The sequence below is a fragment of the Mercenaria mercenaria genome, chromosome 10 (genome assembly GCF_021730395.1).
Source record: "Mercenaria mercenaria strain notata chromosome 10, MADL_Memer_1, whole genome shotgun sequence".
Lineage (NCBI taxonomy): Eukaryota > Metazoa > Mollusca > Bivalvia > Venerida > Veneridae > Mercenaria > Mercenaria mercenaria.
This window is the reverse complement of record NC_069370.1, coordinates 35,758,442-35,774,651: the sequence shown is the minus strand read 5'-3', so window position 1 is coordinate 35,774,651 and position 16,210 is coordinate 35,758,442. Positions and strand designations below refer to the sequence as shown.

The window sequence follows — 16,210 nt, the reverse complement described above, 5'->3', positions numbered from 1 at the left end:
TGGATGCATCACCTTTCGTCCTTGTTGTCCAGTTGTGTTACTTTGCCTATGTATGCTTGCTAAAATGTCGGTCATCTATACGACCTTACATACACTGCAATAGGGTTGCGTTTTTGCGAGTCTGTCTGCTTAGGACGTAGATATTCTTATTGCATCGCTGTTTTGTTCTTATATTAAATATATGTGTACAAGTTTAATTCACAACTTCAAGGTCCTCCCTCTTGCACTAGTTTGACCCAATGCGCCTCTTGCTATACGTTTTATGATACGTTTTATGTTATTACATTCGAAAAGAGAAACACGATGTATGAGATGAGCTACCTGAGACATGAGTAAGTGTATTTTATCATATTCAATGGGCAATTTTGGAATCCAGTTGACATCAAGGGTGCATAAGTCATATTCTATAAGAAAAAAATGCAAAGAAATGGAGGGGAAATGATTTATTTATTTGGGACTCCTTAAAGCTCGATCCTGGAAGTACAGATTTGACCGAATGGTATTTTCATGTATAATGTCTTGTTGCATGAAACGAATAGCTATATTTTATTAGAAATAATGTTGGTACAGCCAGGTGTAGACAACTATGTAAAATTTTGCTTAACTAACTCCAGAAAACTGTAATTCAGATTTTCCAGCTTTGGAAATATAAAGCAGTTTCCTACAGCTTATGCTTTGCTCTTCAAATGGAAGTCCATACATACCATTCATTTACAATAGTTCCATTTCCTCTTAGTTCCTTAAAACCACCCCAGCCCCTCAGTATATCTGATTACTTGATAAAATTTCTCAGGGAGCATCCCATCGCTGTTTATTGTTTCAGATCTTGATTCTGCAAAATGTTGTTCACAATGTTCCAAACAGTTGCGTGCAAAAGAGGAGTTACATGTTTATCATTAAATCATACCGATTTATTTTGTCTATAAATGGATTTCTGGTGAACTTTAGAAGTTAAAAATCATACCTGAGACGCCTCATTTAATGCTCATTCTAAATGATGCACAATTCCATGATGAGATATATGCACCAAAGGTTGTATCCTTGTTCTAGCCAATACATATGCAGATATTAATTCATATTTAATACTTCGGTACATATTTGAAACGGAAGAGCATGTTAAAGAAGAGTGATGAGGCGCGGTAAATCCCATGACTATTCAACAACAAAGCTAGGACTAAGGAATGGCTTTCTAAACAATTCAGATCTATATGTTTTGTAATATTTCAAATAGTTCGACGTAGAAATTTAGGTAAAACTGTGGTCTTGAACTTATTTTGCCGTAAGGTAACTACTTTGTTGTCAGAGGAAAAGTATTTGCCAAAGTAGGCAAAGGCAGTTTTAATAAAAAGCGAATATAAACCTATTGATGTAAAATATGCACCGTGGTTCAGTAATTTGTATTTGGGTATGAAATACACGGTTGTGTTTTAAGTGCGTGTAAAGATTTCGGCCTCCACATTCTAAACACGACTATTATATTTAGGAACAAATACAAACTACTAAACCACGATCTATTTCTTACTTAAAATGAATACAAGAGTGATAGAAACATTTTACAAGGTAGCTTTGCAGTCTACAACGATTTATTAAATGAAAATAAACAAATAGTTCGTCCGTAGGCATGCTTTTCTTTTTGTTCATTTTTCTCAAATGAAATATTTCGGAGATCACAACGCTTATTTACATAATTCACTTCGGCATATAACACAGGCATTACAGAAAGGCTGTTAACAATAGAACGCGAGCATTGTGACAGGACGACAGCAAATTTACAGCCCCAGCATCTGTCTTTATTTGACTATTTTTGCCATCTTAAGGAATATAACTTAAAAAGTATGCAGTATAGGATTAATTAAAATAGTGTTTAAAAAAGACAAAACAGAGCACAAAAAAGTATTACTTCTAGTTTAATAATTTCAAATTTGGTATGAAGTACATTGGCGTTCTTAAAGTACGTTTTCAGGCACAGACGCGTAAAGGTACAGTACTTCGCGACATATCTTAAATGAATGTTAAGATGAGTCTATATCTGGCAATTTTATTAAACAAATAAAAAATCGACATTTGAAAATGATCACACATAAAACTAGAAAAAGTCTTACACTGTGCTTATTGGTCTGCATTTATTTGTGAACTTTTCTCAAAGGTAAATGGCTATTAAAGAAAATGATTATCAATTTAATCCAAATATGTTCGGAACCATTCTGTGCTGGCTTTTAATTGTAAGAAAGATAAAAACAAAAAGAAGTAAACAAATGAAAAAAATAAAAACACCTATATTATAAAGAGAACATTTAAAACATGAAAAGTAAAGGCTTACTATAAATAAAGAAATGCGAACAAGATTTATCAATGTTTCGTTATTATTTGCCACGAGACTGGTCTCAAGTGTCAATAAATCTTTCTGTTCATCGGAGATCATGATGTACATTCACTGTTTATCCATAACAAGGTTTCGCTTAAGCCTGTGCAAGGAGGCATCAGGGTCGGTGTACTTTTCATTACCTCTCATGAGCAGAAACAGTTAAACATTACTATTATTTTGCATTGTTGTGTTCTATGCTTCAAGGGGATCTTAAAGCTTTTTAGAAACATCGTCGACTTTGATAGGAAAAGTCCTAAAGACATATTTATGGTCCTTAGTGCCTCATTTAATACAGCTTTTAACAAGATTTTTTAAAAAAAAGATTTTTTTGTTTCAATTTAACACCGTTGTGTTTGCGATGAAAAAAGTTCTTCTGCGTGATTCTGAGCCAGATATTCTTTTGATACGAGTGATTTCAATGATAGAAATGACAAAATCTTTCTATCGCAAATGTATGCACAAAGTCATGACGTCATCCCGGGGTGTAAGATGGAGTTTTCCAGCACTGGTGAAAATACCGGAAATCCCCGTCTGGTATGCAAGAAAAAACCATGTGCAATATGCAACGCAACAATATCAAGCTGGTCTCACTAATTTGGTATTTTTCATTTTACATAAAAATTGTTATGAACACCAAGTACAAAAAAAAATAAGTATGAAAATAAAGAAATGTTTATAAACATAGGCTTCCATAGGTGTGCGGGGAAAGGCTGATATTTCTTTGCTTTAATTAGTTTACCATCGAAAATAGTGAAATACTGAAGTACAGGTTGATTTGTTGAAATTGCCTTTTAAGAAGTATAACTTATTGATTTAAAAATAATGTGTTATATAAGTATATTGGTTATTGATTTTCCACATATATGTAAGGCTAAAGCAAACGAATACCTGAAGTGGTTTGGAGTTTCCCAGTATATCTAGAATTTTTGATAATCAGAAAATTAGACTGATTTCTTAGTACCTAGACATTAATTTCATGATATCAGGAATTTTAAATCATGATATCAGGAATTTGAAATCATGATATGTGGAAATCGAAGTTTTGATATTCTTAAATTTTCTTTTTTTTTATCTCAAATATGTCTAAAAATTCAGTGTAGAACGGCTCTTAATAATTTCATCGAAACTTGCAATCATCGTAAACCACCATCAAAGCAAGTGCAGAAAATTGTTACATAATTACATATTACATAATTAACAATTTTTGCCTTTCCATCGTTAGTTATATCACATTTGGATAAGATCGCACAAAAAAATGTTTATACAAGAACAGGAAGTGAAACAGTTAATAGCAGAAGAAGTGTTCCAGATTCAGCTGCAATATACTGTCTCATGATTTCCTTGTTTTACGACACAGTAATTAAAAATCATTCATTGTCGATTGTTGCATCTACATCAATTCAAAAATACCTTACTCTATAGAACATACAAAACTTTATTTAGATACCATTTTCCTGCACTGGGAAATACAAAGCATTTTCTAACAGCTTATGCTTTATTCTTCAAAAGAAAACATTAATATGCATCTTTCTATGTATTGTCCTTAGTATGCAAAATACTCACAATAATTTTATTTTGCCATTATTTACTCAAAACCGCCTCTGTCCGTAATGTATCACTTGACAAAGTCCGTCGGGGAGGAACCATTGGTTCAGCCTATAACCTTGTTTTTCTTGAAAGCTCCTAGTTCCATGATGTTACAGTTCAGACTTTTTTATAATGCCACCGTCTCAATTTCATCATCTTTCATACAGCACTGACAACGAACATTAGAAAGGGTTCCGTATATACATTGTTTTCGGAATTGCGGTATACAGTTTATTTTGGAGAGGGAGGATGGCGATGGAAACTTATTAAAAGGTCCATCTTTTAACAAAAACATGATTCACACATACACAGTTTGGTTAGCCACGGTGATTCAGTTTGAATTTTATAAAACCAAGTGCAAAAAAAAAACTAAAACCACAAAATTGTAATACTACGGGAGATCTAATAATTAGTCAAATAGTAAAGCTGTAAATCAATATCTATTTTTATCATATTTTGGTTATCAATTTTACGGTTTCAAAATGATGACTTTTACGAAACGTTTGAGAAAAATAAGAATTATATCCATTTATATTGAACTGCAAAATCCTTCATTTTTACATTAAATACTGAAATAGTTTTACTTCAGCTTATATTAAGTCCATAGCTGTTAACGCATGCTACTTGTTACGTATTTATCTTACCAAAATTCTGAATCTACATTTGAATTTATTTTATGTTTCATTGTTTGCCTATATAGGAGTTTTGCATGCGTAGGTCTGCTACGAGGTATAGATTCTTTATAAACAAAAGATAAGAAAGAAATACCCGCACTGGTTATATTACATTTTTGTATGACTTGGCTTATCTAAGGAAACCCCTTAGTGTGAAGAGGGCATAAATTCTGGTGCCTGTCGTTCAACGTCCTAAGTCAGTCGCATCTAATTTGAATAAACTTCTCCTTTAACATTGCTGGTTGTAAGCAATACCCTTCGTATCTCAAAGTGAGGCAACATACAAAGTCGATTATACATTCTTAGATATTTTACGTAAAATATGTAAAGGTCGGCAGATACTAATACATATATGGAATATTCATCAATATAAGAATAACAATGAAAAATGATGAATGGACCTTAGCTTTGGTCGATTCCGCCCTATCAAACACATTGAAACATATACTAACGACAGGTTTATTAATTAAATTCATTTCGAAAAAAAAAACGAGTTCAATGTATATTTTATTGATTTAAAAATAATTTGTAATAAGTAAATTGGTTATTGATTTTCCATATATGGTTATAACAAACGCATCTCTTACGTAATACGTTGGTAAACGTACTCATTAGGGGAAGGTCTTGGGATAGGTGCTTCCTCTTCCGTACACGCTTTAAAGCACTATAAAATGGGGCCAAAACCGGCCTACAGTAGCAGCAACTCGTCTTTCAACCTGACAACCAAAGGGAAACAAAACACCAAAAACAAAACTGACTTTAAACTTAGTAGAGGTTAAGCAATATCGAGTAAGTTTATAAATTTATTTATTTTTGTTTTCTATTCTATCGGTTTACAACTAACATATTTAATAAAAAATATATTATTTTTGTTGAACCTTATTCGATTATGAAACTTGGCTTGATAACTGTAAACATGCACGTTCTGATCTTGTTAGTTGGTTAAGATGGATTAATCTATATACGAACTAAAATGTGTGGTACAAAAAAAAAAGATGCTTGGAAAAGAAAGATAAAAATCCTGTCTATCAGTTAATGTAAATTTTATTTTATGTTATTCACGAAGAGATGCAGATTCAAACTAGTAGTTTATTTTAGAAAAGACAGCTTAGACAACTTTTGCTAAAAAAAGTGAGTGGTTTTTAATGTGTTTTCATTGACCAGCACTAAGTATAAAACTATAATACTGCTGTTCTTAACCAACGTTTTATTTATTTTTGTTTAGAATGAATAAGATGGTCTATCTCGGATGTTTGGCTCTTGCCTCTTGTATCGGTATGGCTCTGGGTTATGGAAGTGTTATGACAGGGCACAAACAGTTCGCAGCATACCCTAGCATGGGTTATGGGTATGTTCCCTATATGGCGGGATCTTCAGGCTTCGGAGGTTTTCTAGGTGGCGCCGGAGGCTCGACTGGTGGTATGGGAGGAATTTTTGGAAACCTAATACAATGTAAGTGTTTCAGTCTTCAGATTACCAAGGACAATTTGGTAGCATTTATGATTATATTCATTTGGACAATTTGGTAGCATTTATTAATATATTCTTTTACTGTTTATTGTTATTCTTATACTGTTCCAGAGTATTTTTTAAGAATCATGTCTTATTCCGTAGGTAAATTAAAGTTAAAATTTATCAGTATGTTCTGATCGGTTTTCGATACAGCTGAAGAGTCATATCTTAAAAAAGCATTAATGTTTTCTACTGAATACTGTAAAATCATTTAATTTCGTGGTCATGAAATTTCGTGCTTTTGGTCAAAACGGCAATTTCGTGGGGATATAAATTCGTGGATTTCAACTTTTGGACATAAAATGAATGGGAATTTTATTTGTTCGTTGGGATTAAATTGCGTGGATTGACTCAACAACGAAATCCACGAAAATTAGTCCCCCGCGAAAATTAATGATTTCACAGTGTTTATATTTCTTGAAGAATATATGCATAGTAAACATGTTTATAACGTTGATAGAGCATTTCTCATTGTTGTCCTATTTTCAGTGTTCCTGTTTATCTTTGTCATCAACATCTTGTTCTCGAGTACCGGTCTGGGCTCTGGTGGTCTCAACATCGGCAAGAAATCCTCACATGCGGCCTCTGACTTCTATTAAATATCGTAACAGGTAAGGACTTGGCATTGTAAACTATGTAATTTGTACCAGTAATAAGCTAGGTATAATGGTAGTAATGAATGGTTACATTTCTAAACTTTGATAAATAAGTCAAAGACTTCTGAACGAGTTTTTGAATGCTGAATGTAGATATTTAAAGAATCTGCGATGCTTCGTCTTGTTACGTCAGATATGGTTAACCCTTACCATGCTGAACACGACTGATTCTGCCTTTGCGACCAGTGTAGACCAAGATCAGCCTGCACATCCATGCAGTCTGATCATGGTCTGCACTGTTCGCTATTCCGTCAGTAAATTTTCAGTAAACACCCCTTCAAATGATAAATGGTACTGCCCAAATTGAAAGATGGAGCAGTCCATTATAGAAAATTAGCATGGTAAGGGTTAAACATTTAAAATACAGACAGAGTAAAGACTACCACCTGTCCTTTTTTCTGTCACTATTTCAACAAAAGGTCTAGATTAGATATAAACACGCTCGTATTTACTTTTCAGGCAAAAATGACGAGAATTCAATTCCTCAAAAAGAGCAAATGCTACCACCAAATACGAAGTCAACAGAGATCTGAAATGATATTTCTTAATTGAAAAAAAAAATAAAAATAGTAAAACATTATATGTAATCCATTGTTACTTCGCAATAAATGAACAATATAACCTCGTTTTTATTAAAACATGGTATGGTATCTAGCTTTTCTTATTTTGATTAGACAAAAGATATTCCAAATCTCACCCTTGTCAGAATCCTTGGCATTAATCAAGGTTTGAATATACCTTATTAAATTACCCATTAGAATTAAAAGGCGCTTTGATATGGACCTTAACTTTGATATCGACCTAAACTTCACATGCTTTCAGTTTTGTTATATGTTCCGGTCCTTTGGGATAGGAGTGTCAATTTGATATCTATATAATAGAATTCCGTTTTAAAAGCCGGTGCTAGGGGGCATGATGGATCTCACACTTTTCATTACCTCTCATGAACAGACTCAGTCATACCGCGTCCGCTGTTCTTAGCTCACTTGAACCGAAGGTTCAGGGTGAACTATTAGTCTTTCTTGCCATGTCCAACCGTATGTTCATCCGACATTATTTCAAAATGATTATGAATGACATAATCATCAAACTTTATATGACTGTTATTCAGGAAATGCACCTTGGGTTTTCTTTGGGAATTTCACTACATTAGCAAGTTCGTTTCATTTTTAATTCAAGCTCTTCTATTACTACAAATATATCTATTTTATTAACATCATCTCTTTCTGCTTACACAGTCCACGTTTAAAGATAGTGTGAAAAAGTATACGAAAACTTTGATAAACACATATTTCAGTCAGTTAGATTTTCTGGCGAAATCCTGGAAAAAAGAAGTAATTTCAAGGTTTCCTCTATCAGTACGTCTGATTTTTCCACTTTAATTACTATTTTACCACATCATCTATAATTCAAAAGACTTTTGCTGCAGATGATGCTACATATCTATTTGGTATTTTTAAATGTAAATAATGATAATATAAAAATAATATGTGTCAGAATGTACATACCAATATTATGACAAACTGGAATAGAATAGCTGTAAGCAATACCTGATTAATGCCAAATGGGGAAAACAAATTACAAATGGGCCAAAGAAGCGACAACACTTAGCATCTTAAATGTAATTAAGCTCATGTTTTAAGTAAAAATCCAGCTGAAATAGATGTGGGTGTAAAAAGGGTGGAGGAAAGTATAGCTTTTAACTCAATATATCAAACTCTTCCTGTTACCAGTACGAAATAATACGTTTCCAAATATGACTTTTCTTATTTTGACTGGGCCAGTCTTTTTAAGAAAGATCAAACTGCACTCAGGAGTTGCTTCCCTTCAACTTCAGAAATCTCTACCTATAGGTAAGGGAGATCACTGCGTCGAAGATTGAAAGAAGGTTATAATGCAGTAATTTCGGTCAAAAATGTGCTTCCGTGGTGTGCTTCGAAAGAAGTCCCTAATAAATAGATCCTAATTTTTCCATTTTCGCGCATTTGCGCGTAAATCGGGGGCCAAATGGGGATTATTTCACTCGTGGAATGCATTTTACATAAAATAGGACACTTTTCATGCTAATATTCGCATGTTTTCGAGTTGTTTACTTGAAAACGAAAGTAGGGTGTTTATTCTGCGGACCGCTTTCTGAAATGCGGCAGTATGAGGGTACCTGACTTCAGTTGACTTGCATTTCACTGCATACTATTCAACACCCCTTTTTCTCTACATTTTCTTGAAGAAATTGTATGGATATCTTGTGGAAAATAGGTCTACGACGGAGTGAAACTCTAGAAACTGTAACAATTTTGTTCTGAAGTAGCTAAATTTTATATGAAACAAAGAACAATTTCTTTTATTGGTATATAGCCAGAAAGAAGTATTATTTTATTTTTCCGATTTCTTTTTTTTCTAAAGCATCAACTCCAAATACTTATGTGGCATTATCATTAATTTAACACATTTAAATGCACAGCAACCGAAAAATGCCTTTATAAAACATTCACCAAAAACACAATTTGTGCAGTAAGATGCACATAATGCCACTTTAAATTTTTTTTAAAAAATCCCTAGCACAGTCTTCACACTCTATATTTCATATATACTGCAATTTGCTGGTAGTGGCTATGGCACCTTGCTGTGAATTTTGACTGTATATCAATAGATGTTTAAAATCTGTACCTGCTAGAATTTTTTTTTAAATGAAACATATGAAAAGCTAAAAAAGAAAACATGAAAAGGAAAGTAAATTATATGTTTGAACAAAGAAGTATAAAATTTATTTTTATAGCTCTTTGGTTTGAAGGGTGTCTAAATTATGTTCCGGATTCCGGATAACATGTTATAAATGACTTAAATCTCGTTCTCGAAAGTGACGTCACGTATTTGAAATTCATCATGGCCGACACTGTCAAAAATAGGTAGGCTGCGAAAAACAAAGGACTTTGCACTCTAAATTGCTTGTGTTTCCTGTGTAATCAATCTTACGTGAGTTAAAATTGGTCTAATATTTGCATCGTCCTAAGTCTTGCCACATGCGAAACCATATATTTGAAGGAAACACCCAGAGAAGCCAATAAATTTGACAGGTCAATAGCCAACAGGTGGTTGTTGTGATCCGGCGGGTTGATGCGATCATTGATACTCTCTTGATCTGAATTTTTTTCTTATTTGAAAGAGCATGGTGTAAGCCTAAAATAATTTCCAAAGATTTTATCTGTTTTATCTTTTATCCACCTTATACGAAACGTCTATAAGGTTCTTGTCTAAACATTGTTCAGTGCCTAGTGGTCAGGTGGTCTGGTAAAATATTATGGGTGTATATGGATTCTCGGTATAAATTGAATACAGGTATTTTTGGTCCGATTGATATATTGTATTGAAGGTTGTCCTGAAGTTTAAGATCTAGTCAAATTAGTTTGACTGTCAGATTGTCCTATATTTATGACGGGCAACCTAACTGCAAGGGCGTAGGAGCTGGGGCGGCAGGGGTGGCACCTGCCACCCCAATATTTCGAGGAGCGGCGAAATCCCGAACTCGTAAATTTTTGAAAAGGCTAGAAAATATAATTGAAAATAAATACAACGGTCTTCCATTTATCATGAAGTGCATCGGCGACTGATATGTACACAGAATCTTGTCGTATCACTGACACCTTGCTAGATCACCTTGGTGACGGGGTATTGTACAAAATCGATAATCTGCAACGACCAAGGTTGCTGTATTTTTATGCCCCGCAGACTCAGATTATAGGCAATACATTAATTTAATTAATGAAAGTTCATCGTGTTTAATTGCTTACTGCCAAAATTGCAATTAATGTTGTGTCTCAAATTCTGCCGACAAAGGAAAGTATCTTCAGTAAAACACAAAAGCAAATCGGGATCTTTAAATGTCTTTACATAAAATATATGTAATTAAATATTTTTGATACTTAACATAAAATGTAGAGAAATCCTCATAGATTTTACAGATCTAATAAAATTAACACATATTACAGCTTCTACATAAAAATATAAAAGGCCAATCAGCCTCGCAATTTTGCATTTCCAAATCGATCATTTGGTAAAAAGAACCCTCAATGGTTCAAAGAAAACAGTGAACTGCGTTTTACCTTTATAATGCCATTTAATGACTAAAATGCTATAGGGATTGGATTACCTCTTTAAGTCAGGGTCTTGTGCTGGATCCCCTACTTAGACATTACTGGTTTTACCCTGGCAAGACATTGTCCGTATCTAACATCATACCGCCATTACAGTGTTTAAACATAGTAAATTGTAAATAGGGGTGAAAACTCGAAAAAAAACGAGTATGTTCAACAGATACCAGGGGTTCCATTTGACCCGGGACCCCGGGTCCGGACCCGGGAGATTTTCAAAAGACGCTCAAAGGGCCCGGCATGATACTTGCCTGTGCGTCCTTCGGGACCCGGAGGCATTTTCCCTTGATAATCCTTTCTCTTATCATTCATTTCCTTCAGTAAAACTATTTCCACGATAGACACGTGTATTCCAAAATAAACACTCGCAATCATGCCCTCCATTCTTTGATCTTCTGCTAAATCCCGCCCTTTCTTCTGTAGACATGCCTCGCTGATTTTTTTATCAGCAAGTTACGTCACGGTGAGTGCACATAGGTAAGAAGAATCAATGAAGTGTTGAAATTAATTGATAAAGAGTATTGATCCTGTGTACTGTCAAAAAAGGCGCCAATTATTAAATATCGTAAGCAGCTGATTACCGAGCATGTGAAAAGTGCCCTGCAACATTTTTTCATGCCAACTTTAAATTAGACCATTGTTTAGTGATCATACCGTAATTTCAACAAGAAACTTCACAAATTTTGATGAATTTTGAAAGCAAAAATAAATTTAGAATGTCCGTTCACGAGTCTAATTACACCCAATGTCATATGCATATTTCCAAAATTCCTTAAAAAAACTGACTTTCAATGCAGTTTTTAATGATAAATAGCATCATTATTTGAGGAACTATCTCTGATTTAGCTTAGTTGGCCAAGTAAACTAAGCAAAAACTACTTTCCGATGACATTCCGAAAGTGTACCAGTATCCGGATAGTACATTTTGGATACATATTTATAGAGTGTTATAGCACTGTTCTGTTATTAAAAATTAAATGAAATATAGAAGAAAAACCTAATCAAAATAACATGAATTTTGATAAATATTAGTTTACAATATGAGACTATATGACCTGAAACTGACATTTTATTATGCTGTAACATGATCTTGGGTTTATTGTTTTCTTAGGTAAAGATCTACGTATTACTAAATAAAAAAAAATATAGTCAATTATATGGACGTGTTGGGACAGGACTCCTGTATTTTGGAAAAGGACCCTTCAAAATTTGGGCCCAAGGGTCCTGGGACTCCTGGGTTTTCAGGTCTAGTGGAACCCCTGAGATACTGAGCAGTCCAAGAAGTCGCCAGATTGCACCATTTACTCTAGTTGTATGCAAAAAATTTTTGGCGCCACCCCGGAACCCCGTTCATAGGAGGGGGACACACCCACCCCCTCCGCCGCCCTAATGCTCAAATCATCCCTACGCCCCTGAACTGTCAAAACTTCGAAGGACCATCATAATGGAGGATAAATCACAGTACCCAGTCATGTGAAGTTACTGGTTTTATCGCTTGCGCATATTGCCATGTAGACACGGTAAACATTAATCATGTACAGTAAATACATTATTGCAACTAATTGTACGCGGGTCACTATTTTGTGATAATTTTTGCACAGGTCAATATCTCACCTCCACATACAACATAGGAAGGACCTTTTCTGTGGTGAACCTTCCACAACGATTTTTTAAATCACATTTTAACTATTAAAAAACAAAAATACTTAGTGAAATTTTAAGATACCTGAAAAGAATATCCATTTTTCTTCCATTCAATTGATGTTTGTGAATAAACGTCAAAACACGAGTTTGTCACTGTTTTGAACAACAAGCTCTAAAGTTTACATACATTTTACATGGCTCCTCTTCGTGTCATGTGATTGATAACCAAACTGTCAGCTGTATTGTTTTGGAAGAGTGTAATGGCGGACTAGTAAATACAGCGAGGTAGCTAAATTAAACATTACAGTGTTTACACTTCATTCAGAGCATTGGTTGACCTGAGGCTCCGTGTTTTGACCCGTTTTGACCCGTGAAAATCAAGAAAAACTCGTATTTGACCCGCACAGAAAAATGCCCTATGTGTCAGCTTGACCCACAGAAATTTTCTTTGAAGTGTCTTGAGTTCAAAAGTTCTGCCCCTTGTCAGTCAAAATCCTGGTGAATTTCAATATTGTTTGCTGCCAAGAGCGCAAGTATGGCAGTAGGCGGAGCGCCATATATTAACAGGGTTTTCCCTCAGGTTTTTAGTTTGGGAGTCCATGGTCTCCCATGGCTGCTAATTTAAGGGTCCCATATAATTTTTGGAGGTCCACAAATTATTGATCTTGAAAATGGACATTATTATCATAAAAATGTACCCTAAAACCGAATGAAGTTATATCTTTTTGATTTTACTTATAAATCTTTTTATATTGATATTTCATTTGTAGGCATACTCAGCTGGCTGTACTTTAAATTTTCACATCACCAGTATGCTGTATCTTCATCAAAAGTCTACAAGGTGTCTCTGTGTCAGAGTAGTACTTGAAATCCATTTTTTAACCAGATTTATTCAATAAAATAACGATAAATTTATTTTTAAAATCCCAGACAATTGATTTCTAAAATATCAGATTATTTCATCACATTCACCTATAAATGGATGACAGATCTGACTGTAAAAAAGAAACCTAGGCTATAGTCTTACTGCTCTTATTTTGAAGCATTTTTCAAAAATAAAACATGCAAAGGCACCAAACCCCACCCACTTTTAGGCAATGTGTAAAATAGGATAACAATGAATTGCTTAAAAAAATCTAATGACTAATGTCATTATTTTAGATAAAGTCTGTGGAAGTTGAATTTTATAACAGTATAGCTTGACCCCTGAAAAGCTGATCTTGGCTCTTGAAAATTTGATTTTGTCCCTTGAAAATTTAGGCTGAAGACTCAATGACTCTTGAGTTTCAGAATCTACCGAACACACTGCTTTATTGACGTGTTTACTGTTATGTTTAAACCATAAAATTATTCAGTTTTTATTTTGTTTTACAATTTCATCGTTTAAGTATATTGCCTGATCGTGTATTTACCTAAATCTATTTTCACCACAGAAAAGGTCTTTACTGGTTTTGGCGTAAAGAGAGGGATTCTGCTTGTCTCGAAAATATCTCAGAATCAGCTTTGACATCGAATTATTTGTACTATACATACATAGGTTTAAATCACCAGAATAGTTGTAATTTTGGAAATTATTTGATAATTTTTACATAAATCAATGAGAAATTGAATCCCCTTTTGAATTTATCTCAAATTTGCAACAAAATCAACAGCGATGACATTTCATCTGAAATTCCCTCCACTATTTTGGTCTTTCGAGTGTTTGACATGAGTGGAGATATTGCCCATAAGAAAAATAACTCAATATTTCCTAGGATTGCTTCAAATTAGTCGGACTAGTCAAAGATCATGTTACAAATATAGTTAATGCATTGGTAAATAAGGTGAGTAAGGAAGTGTCTAGCCTTCCAGTAACCGGACACCTAACTGGACAGGTAGTGTATCCTCTGGGGATTTTGTAGCTGTCCAGTAATTGATTTTTTAATGAGTAATGTTTTAATATAATTTTACCTTTAATTTAATTAGGATATCAATATTTATCTGCAAACAGAATTTTGTTTGAATACATAGCAAAGTTTATTTTAAATCATCTCGATTAGTTTACTGCATTTTCAGCCGATAACACTGAAGATTGCCAAAATCGATAATGGTGAGATGATTAGGCCACACCAAACTGATTACCTGTTCGTTGGATTTCCCGCATCAATTTGACTGGAAATGAAAAACAATATATTTTAATTTTTTACCGCCCGCACCTGGTGTATTTTTTCGCTGGGTTGAAATCAGTAGGAACGAAAAAAAGGAAATTCCGAAGTTTAAACGCACCTTGATTGTAATTTATCGAAACATTGGAAGAAAATGTTCTATGACACAGCCACCGATTCGACTACGTAGTCTCCCTAGTGCACAGAAGGAGTACCTACCCCGGTAGTATCAGTTTATTCGATTAAATTTTTGTAGTATTCGATCGCTTCAAAAATCGGGCATAACAAAATGGCAGCCCTCTATGTCTTTGTTGTCTCATACCGAGCTGTTGAGATTTCCCCGAGCTGCAGTTTTAAAGAGTTGTTTAGGGCTGCTGCGCTATACAATAAGATGACTCTTTCCACAGATACCGTCGTGTACGCCAACGCCAGCACGACACTGACGGGTAGTGGCATTAATTCGTCAACATCCTTAATTTGGTTTGAGTGATACTGATGATGATGCATCAGGAATTCTAGACGTTTGCTTATATGTCACTCAGAAGTGTCAACATTTGTTTTGTATACTTTGTATAGTCAGACCCGCAAAGTGCTGGATTTTCATTTGATTTCTGACAGTAAATCTGAATAGTATCACCTCAGATTAGCAGGTTCAGTTGAGTGCTGTGTGATCTGCATTTGTAATGGATATATGTTGGTCCAGCACTTCAGTGGTTAAGAGGTCAAATGTCAACGAGCAGAGAAAGTTTTTAAGTGATATGGGATAAATACATGTAAGACATTTCAGAATGATAATAACGCTGATATATTTATTGTATACTTTTTAGCTCGACTATTCGAAGAATAAGTAGAGCTATCCTACTCACCACGGCGTCGGCGTCGGCGTTACACCTTGGTTAAGTTTTTCGTACCAGTCCACATTTTGACAAAGTCTTTTGAGATAAAACTTTGAAACTTTCAACACTTGTTTACCATCATCATGGCCAGTTATAGGCAAGAGCACATAACTCCATCAAGGATTTTGGCTGAATTATGGCCCCTTTTGACTTAGAAATCCTGGTTAAGTTTTCCGTACCAGTTCATATTTTGACAAAGTCTTTTAAGATAAAGCTTTGAAACTTTCAACATCTGTTTACCATCACCATGGCCAGTTATAGGCAAGAGTACATAACTCCATCAAGGATTTTGGCTGAATTATGGCCCCTTTTGACTTAGAAATCTTGGTTAAGTTTTTCGTACCAGTTCATATTTTTTGTAAAGTGTTTGACATATGGCTTTGAAACTTTTATCACTTGTTTAGTATAATAGTCTGTATCTGTAGGAAAGAGAACATAACTCTGTCATCTATTTTGGCTGAATTATGGCCCTTTTTGGACTTTGAAATTGGTTCTGTTTTCATACAAATCCATGTTTTGTCAAAACTATTTGACATATGGCTTTTAAACTTTGAACACTTGTTTATAATTATGATTTCCATCTG

General features: G+C 34.3%; 1 protein-coding gene and 1 long non-coding RNA gene across 10 annotated transcripts in view; both read left to right on the top strand.

Moving 5' to 3' along the window:
- Positions 1-5,236: 5,236 nt before the first annotated feature.
- On the top strand, positions 5,237-7,374 carry LOC123560414 (uncharacterized). Its single transcript, XR_006688222.2, has 4 exons — positions 5,237-5,415; positions 5,852-6,078; positions 6,628-6,749; positions 7,254-7,374. It is a non-coding gene; the product is annotated as an uncharacterized LOC123560414 (long non-coding RNA).
- A 2,293-nt stretch (positions 7,375-9,667) lies between these two features.
- The window catches only part of LOC123559387 (CLIP-associating protein 1-like), a 146,963-nt gene continuing 140,420 nt past the window's right edge, over positions 9,668-16,210 (top strand). For all 9 annotated transcript variants that reach the window (XM_053552735.1, XM_053552733.1, XM_053552740.1 and 6 more), the window contains exon 1: positions 9,668-9,700. The gene's annotated coding sequence lies outside the window, so the exon portion shown is untranslated. The remainder of the gene's footprint in view (positions 9,701-16,210) is intronic.